This window comes from Rousettus aegyptiacus, unplaced genomic scaffold, assembly GCF_014176215.1.
Source record: "Rousettus aegyptiacus isolate mRouAeg1 unplaced genomic scaffold, mRouAeg1.p scaffold_m13_p_2, whole genome shotgun sequence".
NCBI lineage: Eukaryota > Metazoa > Chordata > Mammalia > Chiroptera > Pteropodidae > Rousettus > Rousettus aegyptiacus.
In genome coordinates this window covers 170,868,372-170,876,538 of record NW_023416295.1, presented here as the reverse complement: position 1 = coordinate 170,876,538, position 8,167 = coordinate 170,868,372, and positions in this window count along the sequence as shown.

Here is an 8,167-nt window from a genome sequence, read left to right as displayed (position 1 = left end):
GCCCCGGGGCCGCGGCTGGGGCCCGGCTAGCGGACGGCGCGGGGGAGGGCCCCGCGGGAGGCGCGCGGGGGGTGCGGAGGCGAGGCCCGAGCGCGGCGCGCAGAGGTGACCGCTCCCGCCCGGCTGGGGCGGCTCTGGCCCCCGCCCCGCCCCGCCCCCAGCGCGCCCCCTCCCCTCAGCCGCCAGGCGGGCTCCGCTCGCCCCGCCGGGCCAGGGGCGCCTGGGACCGCAGTCTTGGGCCGCCGCCGCTCCGTGCCTTCCTCCTGTGCGATCAAACGTGTGTGTGAGTGTGTGCGCGCCCCTGCCTGTGACCGTGCGTGCGCCGGCCCACGGCCCGGTGCGTTGCTTGTCGTGGTGTGTGTGCGATGGGAGGCGGGGCGGGTCAGAGAGTGTGTGCGTCTGGCGTGTGCTTGGGTCTGCGTGTCCGGTGTTGTGTGTGTGCGGATGTGTGCGTCTGTGCTTTACAGGGTGCATGGGTCTGAGTAACCTACAGTGTGTCACCGGGCCTCTTCCTGTGTGTGCATGGCTGTGGGTACTTGGACCGTGATTATGTACACACATCCCTGACCGTGGGCAGAGAGGCCTCCAGGTCTTGTGTGCTTGCCTGGCTCTGGGCGGCTGTGATGACGTGCACATGCACCTGTGACGACGCGCAAAGGCCTGGTCTCACACTGTTGTGCGTGCGTGGCGCGGGGCCTGTTACCATGTCTACGCAAGTCTGTGCGTCCACGTGGGTGGCCAGCAGACACCACGCCTGTAGTCCCGCAGACTCCCACGCCTGTATCCTTCCGACCCCCTCCATCCATGCATACATCCAAAGCCACCGTGGGCTTGCTTTCTCCCAGGCCTGGCCTGGGTGACTCCCAGGCTTAAACCTTCCCCAGTGGTGACTTCTACCCAAGTGCACAAGGCATCCTGGGTATGCACCAAGCTCTGCTGTGAGCCATCAGCAAAGGTGGGTGGGAAAGGGCAGGGAGACGCCTTAAGGTGAGGTCTCAGGGGATGTCCTCAGGGGCAGCCTGGGCCTCTGCTGGCCTCTGTGGCCCTGGCAGTCTTCCTGCTCCAGGTGCCCACTGCCCACTTTCATCTACCCTCACGGAGCAGCCAGACTGACACTTCTCCAACATTCTCCTCCCTGAATCCTTGGTGGCTCCCACTTCCTCAAACTCAGTGTCTGGGAGGGGCAGAAGGAGGCCCTGGTGACCATCCAATCCTCTCCAGCCCCCCCACCCCACCCCACCCGGGGCCTTGCTTTCTTCTCCCTGGAGGCTCCCTCTGAGCCAAGGGTGGACAAACTATTGTCCGCAAAAGACAGATTGTAAATAGTTTAGGCTTTGTTGCCCAATTGTGCAACCGTAGCATAAAATCAACCACAGACAACATGTAAAGGAGTGAGCGTGGCTGCATTCCAATAAAACTTTATTTATGGACATGGACACCAAAATGTGAATTTCACATCATTTTCACATGTCACAAAACATTATTCTTTTTTTCCCCTCCCCACCCATTTGAAAATGTTAAGAACCATTCCTAGCTGGCATTGCTCTAAGCATATCCCTGTGCCCTTCGTACCATTCCTATGACTCACCTGTTTGAGGTACTCGGACACTCCCCCCAAATCCCATCCGTTCTACTCTCAAAACGTTGGCCTTTTCTCTCCCACCTGCTTCTCCAGCTGACTCTTCCACGCTCAGTACTTCTCACAGATGCTCGCTTCCACTTCTCCGTGCCTCTGCCTGGGGACTCCTGTCGTCTGGAAAGGACCTTCTCAGAGACACTTCCCTTGCCCCTGACTTTCCCCAGCCTCCTGCAGCAGCTTGGGCATTCCTTGGCCTCTGAGGGAAGCAGTTTCAGGTCTGGCTCCCCCAGTGGATTTGTTCTGGCTTCTCAAAAACCTAGATGCTGGCCCCCGAAGGGGTTTGGAACAAGTGTCCCCAAAATGTACCACTTTGGCGTGTGAGTGATTTTGAATATGAGGTGATCAGGACCCAACAGACTCAAGAAAAACTTTTACCTCTTCCTTAATTACCCAAAAAGTAAATAGATGGAAGGAAGGAAGGAAGGAAGGAAGGAAGGAAGGAAGGAAGGAAGGAAGGAAGGAAAGATAGGGAACTTGACCCAGAAAGGGAGATGACTTTGTATCTGAATGATCTTTCTGTAGGGCTGGACAAATATCTAAATACCAAACATCTGCTCTTCTCATGTGAATTACCCCGCACCCCTTGGAAGCCCCTTCTTTAGCTCAGAATGGCATAATAAGCCTCTATTACCCCCACTCCTCCTTGGGTCTCATATTCCTATGGGACTCCCTGTACATATGTAATTAAATTTGTTAATCTGTCTTATGTTGATTTGATGATTAGACCAGCCAAAGAACCTAGAAGAGTAGAAGGAAACGTTTTCTTCTACATTTCCAAGCACCAACCTGGGCACAAAATATCATCTCCCTCAAGATTCATAGTTCCCATTAATGTGGAGGAAATGAAGTGACGTTCCCAAGGCAGGAAGACCAGGGAGCCCTGGAACCAGCACTCGAAGCCGGCTTCGTGGGGCTTGCTCTTCTGCACTCGCCTCGTCAGATGCTTGTGAGTGGGCGGTCCGCGGCATTCGCCTGTCACCTAGCGTGTGCTCTTGTCACGCGTGATAAGCTCTGTTGCCCGCAGAACTATGAGCCCTGCAAGTCTGGATCAAGGCCTGAGCCACAGATATGCCTTTTGGTCCTTTGAAAATTGTTAATTGATTTGGGTGAATAGATAACGGCCACACATAGTACCAATTTGACAATGATTGCAGGGTGTCCAGTAAGACCAGGAAGTAAGAATGTAAACTTCCCAGCCCCGGCCCCTGGCCACCCATTTTTTCCTCTAAGTAAGGATTTTAACCTCATGACATTTTTGAATGCCACCTGTTTTTTTGTGGTGACCTAAAAACCAGTCCATTACACTTATAGCTTGACTCCCTATTGTTTTTTAATAAAGTGCAAAACAGATGTGCTCACCCACCCTTGAACCTCCAGGCCCTGCCCATAGGGCAGAGTGAAAGTAGGGGCTTGCGGGGAGGGTCCTTCGCACCGCGGTAACTGGCTTCAGTCTGGGTTTTTGTGCAAGTGGCTTAACTCAGTTTCCTCATCTGTGAAATGGGAATAAGGAAGGATCCCCCATAAAGCTGCTCGGAGGGTGAAATGGATCCCTGTTTATGCAGAGCCACCCTGGGGCCTGTCATCCGGTCTGTCTTAGCTGACTCCATGATTTCAGGGCACTGCTCCCTGTGCCCTGAGTGCAGCGCTGGGCACACAGGAGACACTCAATAAATATTTGCCGGAAAAAAAAAAAAAAAGGAATGCTATTTGTGTACCTACTACCCGTCATTAAAAAACAGCAATTGCCCGTTTTGATCTGTCTGAAAATGGCTGTGTCCCCAAATTCCTGCTTCAGTCGACTATACCCTACATTCTTCACCAGGGCACCCCCACCCACAGGCGGGTGCTTTGAGGCCCATCAGGGGGAGGGATGCAAAGGCAGGCACCGCCTCCCCCACCCCAGGGCAGTTGTGCAGAGGAGCAAGAGTGAGATTGCCCTCCCCCGACCAGAGCTGGCCTCCCCGCGCCTTGAGTCTTTGTTCTTCCCATCTTTCCAGATGCCCACGCTTGTTGGGAGGCCACGGGGGAGTCAGCCTTGGTTGGGGCCAACATCGGCCTCCATCTGCCCAGTGCACTCCTGCAGTGTGTTGGGGGCTGTGTGTGACAAGCGCCTGTCCTCCCAGCCTGACAGAGATGACAAGTGACTCGCTCAGTCATACACCTGTGCAGAGCCAGGCACACCAGGCCTCCGCTCCAGCCTCCCTCCCAGGCCCTGCAGCACCAGGAGCCCGCCTGGAGAGAGCTGGCCAGGAGCGTAAACGACCCTCAAATCCTTCCTCCCTCGGGCTTCCCGCTCAGCCTTTGCAGAGGCCTGGCACACAGGCGGCTCAACAGGTGGAGAAGCTGGATCTCACCTTGATTGAGACCTGGGTTCGAATTCAGCCCCACTGAGTGTTCCAGTCACTTCCGTGCCCTAAGCCCCACTTCCCTCATCTGGAGAGTGGGGAGAGTCGCTGCCCTGACATCCAGGGCCGGCGGTGGGATCCGCACCTCTCCATCCTTTCCCTCCCCTCGGCTCACGTCGCCCTTTCCTATCTCCACGCCATCAGAGGGGATGTGGGGGGAGAGCGGAGTCCCAGTAGGTGGTCCTTTTCCACCCCCACACCTCTCTGCGGCCAGGCTGCCTGACAAGGAGCCCGTGAGAGCCTGGAGCTGAGAAAAGCCCAGATACAAGATTAGCTGGCGAGGCGGGTGTCGCCTTACAGCTCGGCCATCCCCTTTCACCTGGGACAGATTTGGCTCTGGGAACAATTGCTAGGTCTGTTATCCCTTTAGGCAGCTGCTGCCTGCCAGGGGGGAGCCACATTCCACCCTCCCTGGGTCATCTCACCCCTGGCCCTGGGTCTCCCTGTGAGGAGTCCCCTGACCAGGTGCCAGGGGCAAAGTGAGCTGGCTCAACACTTTGGCTTCTTTATCCGCAGAACGGACATGAGGGTGGCTTCCTGTCAGCTGGCAGTAGTGGTATTCAGTTAATATTCCTCATCACCTGCTGGATGAAGTCACCTGACCAGCATGCTCTCCCACCCTCCTCAACATGCACTCCATCCATCCATCCATCCATCCATCCATCCATCCATCCATCCATCCCTGAGCCCCTCCTACAGTCCTCTGAAATGCTTGCAGTTTCTTCAACTTTGCTCACCTCTGCACCCTGGGTTATACAAGCCCTTCTGCCCAGAAAGCCTTTCTGGAAAACTCCTACTCATCCTTCAAAACCTGACCTAGGTATCCCCTGCCTGACTTCTGCTTCTCAGAGGCCTCGCTCTTGCCTCATTTGGCTAGTTGCTACCTCATGGCCTTGGCTGCTCTTGGACTCTGCCTACAACACCCCTCTCAGCTTCATCTCTTGTTCATTCCGCCATCACAGCCTCCAGGGTGCAGCTCAAATGCCTCCTCTCGTGGAGTCCCCTCTGACTTCCTTTTCCCGAATTTCACCTTTGTGGCTGACTCCAGGTGTCTAGGGCCCTCTTAGGACCCTGAGCACTTCCTGTCTGGTGTCCTGGCCTCCCTGTGAGCTCTTTGGACAAAAGGAGGAGAGAGCTTTCCCCTGGCACCTAGCTCAGTGCTGAGGGACAGAGGGCCTCTAAGGCAGGGACCTCCTCTGATGCTCCAGGTTGGATGTCTGAGCCATGTCCTGCCAGTCAGACCCTCTCTGGGTGACCTGGGACAAGTTTCTTTCTCTCTGAGAGCCTCAATTTCCACACTTGTTAAGTAGTGGGGATGGATTAGATAGGGATCCATTACTTGGAGGTTATGGGGTCCGAGAATCTTCTAAAGTTCCCCGTAGCATGGCGTTTGTGCGCGTGTGAGAAAGTGCATGCTCATGTGTACTCGCACGTGAATGTGTGAGTGTGTGCACGTGCACATGAATGTGTGCGAGCCTGTCTGTGCGTGTGGATGTGCACACACACATGCACGTTTCTCTGGGAGAGGGTTCATAGCTCTCCCTCTCTTTCAGAGGCCCCCGCCCTGTTCCTCCATACTCCTCCCACAGCAGGGAACCCTGAGGGTTCCAGATCCACCCTCTTACCTCCCCATGGCTCTCGCCTGTGTTCTTGCCGTGGCTTCTTCTCCAGCGTTTCTGCTCCTGCTCCCACCCCTCAGGGGGATCTCGGAATGCACAGGTCAGGTCACCTCCCTCCTCTGCTCCGACGCCGCTGTGGCTCCCACCTCACCCAGAGTGAGGCCGGAGTCCTCCAAGGGCAACGAGGCGCCTCCCAGCCTGGCCTGGCGCCTCCCTGATCACCGTCCTCCACACTCCCCGTGCTCACCGTGCTCAGGGCCCTCTGTCTGCACTGCTTTTCCCCCAGGTACCACACAGCTCCTCATCCTCCTAGCCTGGGCGCGAGTTCGAGGTCTCCCCAGTCACCGCATTTAGGGGCAGCTTCCCTGACCCCCCTGCCTGCCCTCCTCCTTTCTTTCATAGCACTTTGCACCTTCTAGCGCACGAGGCGATTCCCCGTGTTTCTTGTCCTTCGCTCATCCCCACGCCTGCCCCTGTAGAACATAACCGTCCCCAGGGCAGAGACCTTTGTCTGATCTGACCTTGCGGTGGGCTCCCCAGCCTGACACATGGCAGCCGCTCAGTAAATACTGTTGCATAGGAAGGAAGCCTGGACAAGCGCCTGTGTTGGCTTCCGTGAGTGCGTTTGGGGACATGCCACTCGTCTGTAAGTGTCTTGTTCAGGGTGCGTGAGGGCTGGTGGGAGCCTAGAGAGAAAAGCCCCCGCCTCCCAGGTGGGGAAAGACCTCTGGACTGGAAAAGCACCCCCATCCGGGCCGGGGCTGCCGTGTGGCTGCAGACGGATGAGACCCAGGATGCCGACTGCCGTTCACACCACGAACTAACTGCACACTTAGCTGGGCCCGGCAACCGTGCCTAGAACCTCGGAGCCTGCTTCGTCGGCACCCCACTGCCTTCCCCAAGGAGCCCCCACAGTCTCACACGCCTGCCTGATCCCCAGGTGAGGAAAATAAAGCGCAGCAGGAAGAGACGGCCCGCTTCGTGGCTGAGTAGTGAGCCAGAGAGCCTGTAGGAGACACGGAGGGAGTAATTCGTCTTGTGGCCCCCTCAAGCCCCGAGGAGGCCACAGACGCCGAGTGAGACGGAGTCACTAGGCGGAAGCTGAGAAGAGACACGAGCCGCAGCCCGGGACCCCAGGACCGGCTCAGGAGGGCGGCTTGCGGGAGTGTGGGTCGGGGGCGGGATCTCCGAGGGGAGTGGGCGGGGGCGCGCCAGAGGTTGAGCCGGCAGAGCGCAGTGGACACATCCGGGCCTGTGCGCATACATCTGGCACATGCGCAAAGCGGACCGCCTGCCCCCCAACCCCCGCTACCCCGTCTGCCAGCAGGGGTACCCCCGGGAGACTCCTCACCCTCGTGTCACACACGCATATTCTCTCTCCTGCTCACGCACACCAGGCCTTTTACACACTAACCCGCAGACGCACCCCATGTGCACACACAAAGGACACACCTCCCTGCACCCACAAAGCCCGGCTGGCACTCCCCACAAACTCACACAGTGACATTCCACAGGGCCACCACGGGGAGGGGAGGGCAGGGCTGGGCACAGCCCACCCGGAGGCGTCTCTCCTGCCTCCAACCCACGGCCTACTGGACTTTGGCAAAGGTGCCTTGAAATCTCACAAACGGAGGTGAGGGCACAGCCACGTGACGCCAACTCCGTCTGTCCGTCCTGTTCCGGTTTAGTCCCTGCGGCCCATCGGCGAGGTTCCGTCCTCACAACTGCCAAGGCCTTGCTCGCAGGCCTGCGGCCGCGTCTCCGAAACCTGAAAGACGATCTTTGGAACATCCGGTCTGTTTTCACTCGTCCGAGCCTGAAAGTCATGGGCCTGGAGGCGGCCGCTAAGGGTCTCCGAGGTCCTGCGGGTCAGCAGGTTCTCTGGTCCTTTCAATGACCAGAAATTTAGTTAACAGGATGCTGCTGGAAATCCTAGTCAGGGCACTGGGCCGTCCGGCTGGAGCCAGGCTGGTAGGTGGAACTGGAAGAAGAAAGAAAGTCATCCACAAAATGTGGGGTCGGCCCTAGAAAAAGGCCACAGGGCTGGCTCTCCGACTGGGGGCCGAGCTGGAAGCAGGGGGCTCAGCCACTGACCTTTAACCCATGCATACGCTGAGGCTGTTGGGACTGTCCACACCCGTGAACTGGGGGAGGGGTCTCAAGGTCATCACCCCCTCGCCGTGCCGCTCTGACCACACGCCTCTCGTGAAGTGACGCTCGCTCTCGGCCATTGCAGTTCTTCATCACGGGACAGCTTTGGACATTAGCGATCCTAGACCCCGCCACCTGGAACCGGTCAGAGCAAGTCAGTTTTCGCATGTCACCAGGGCCCTTCAGAAATTTGGCGAGAATCTCTACACACTTCTCCCGGGTTCTTTAGCGGCTACTCCTAGGACAGGGTTTCCGGGACCTTCCATCCCAGCCACTCTCCCCCAGACACAGCCTGACACACAGGCACACGCAGAGGGGCCTCACGTCCCCGCGGCTGGCCCACCCTCCAGGTC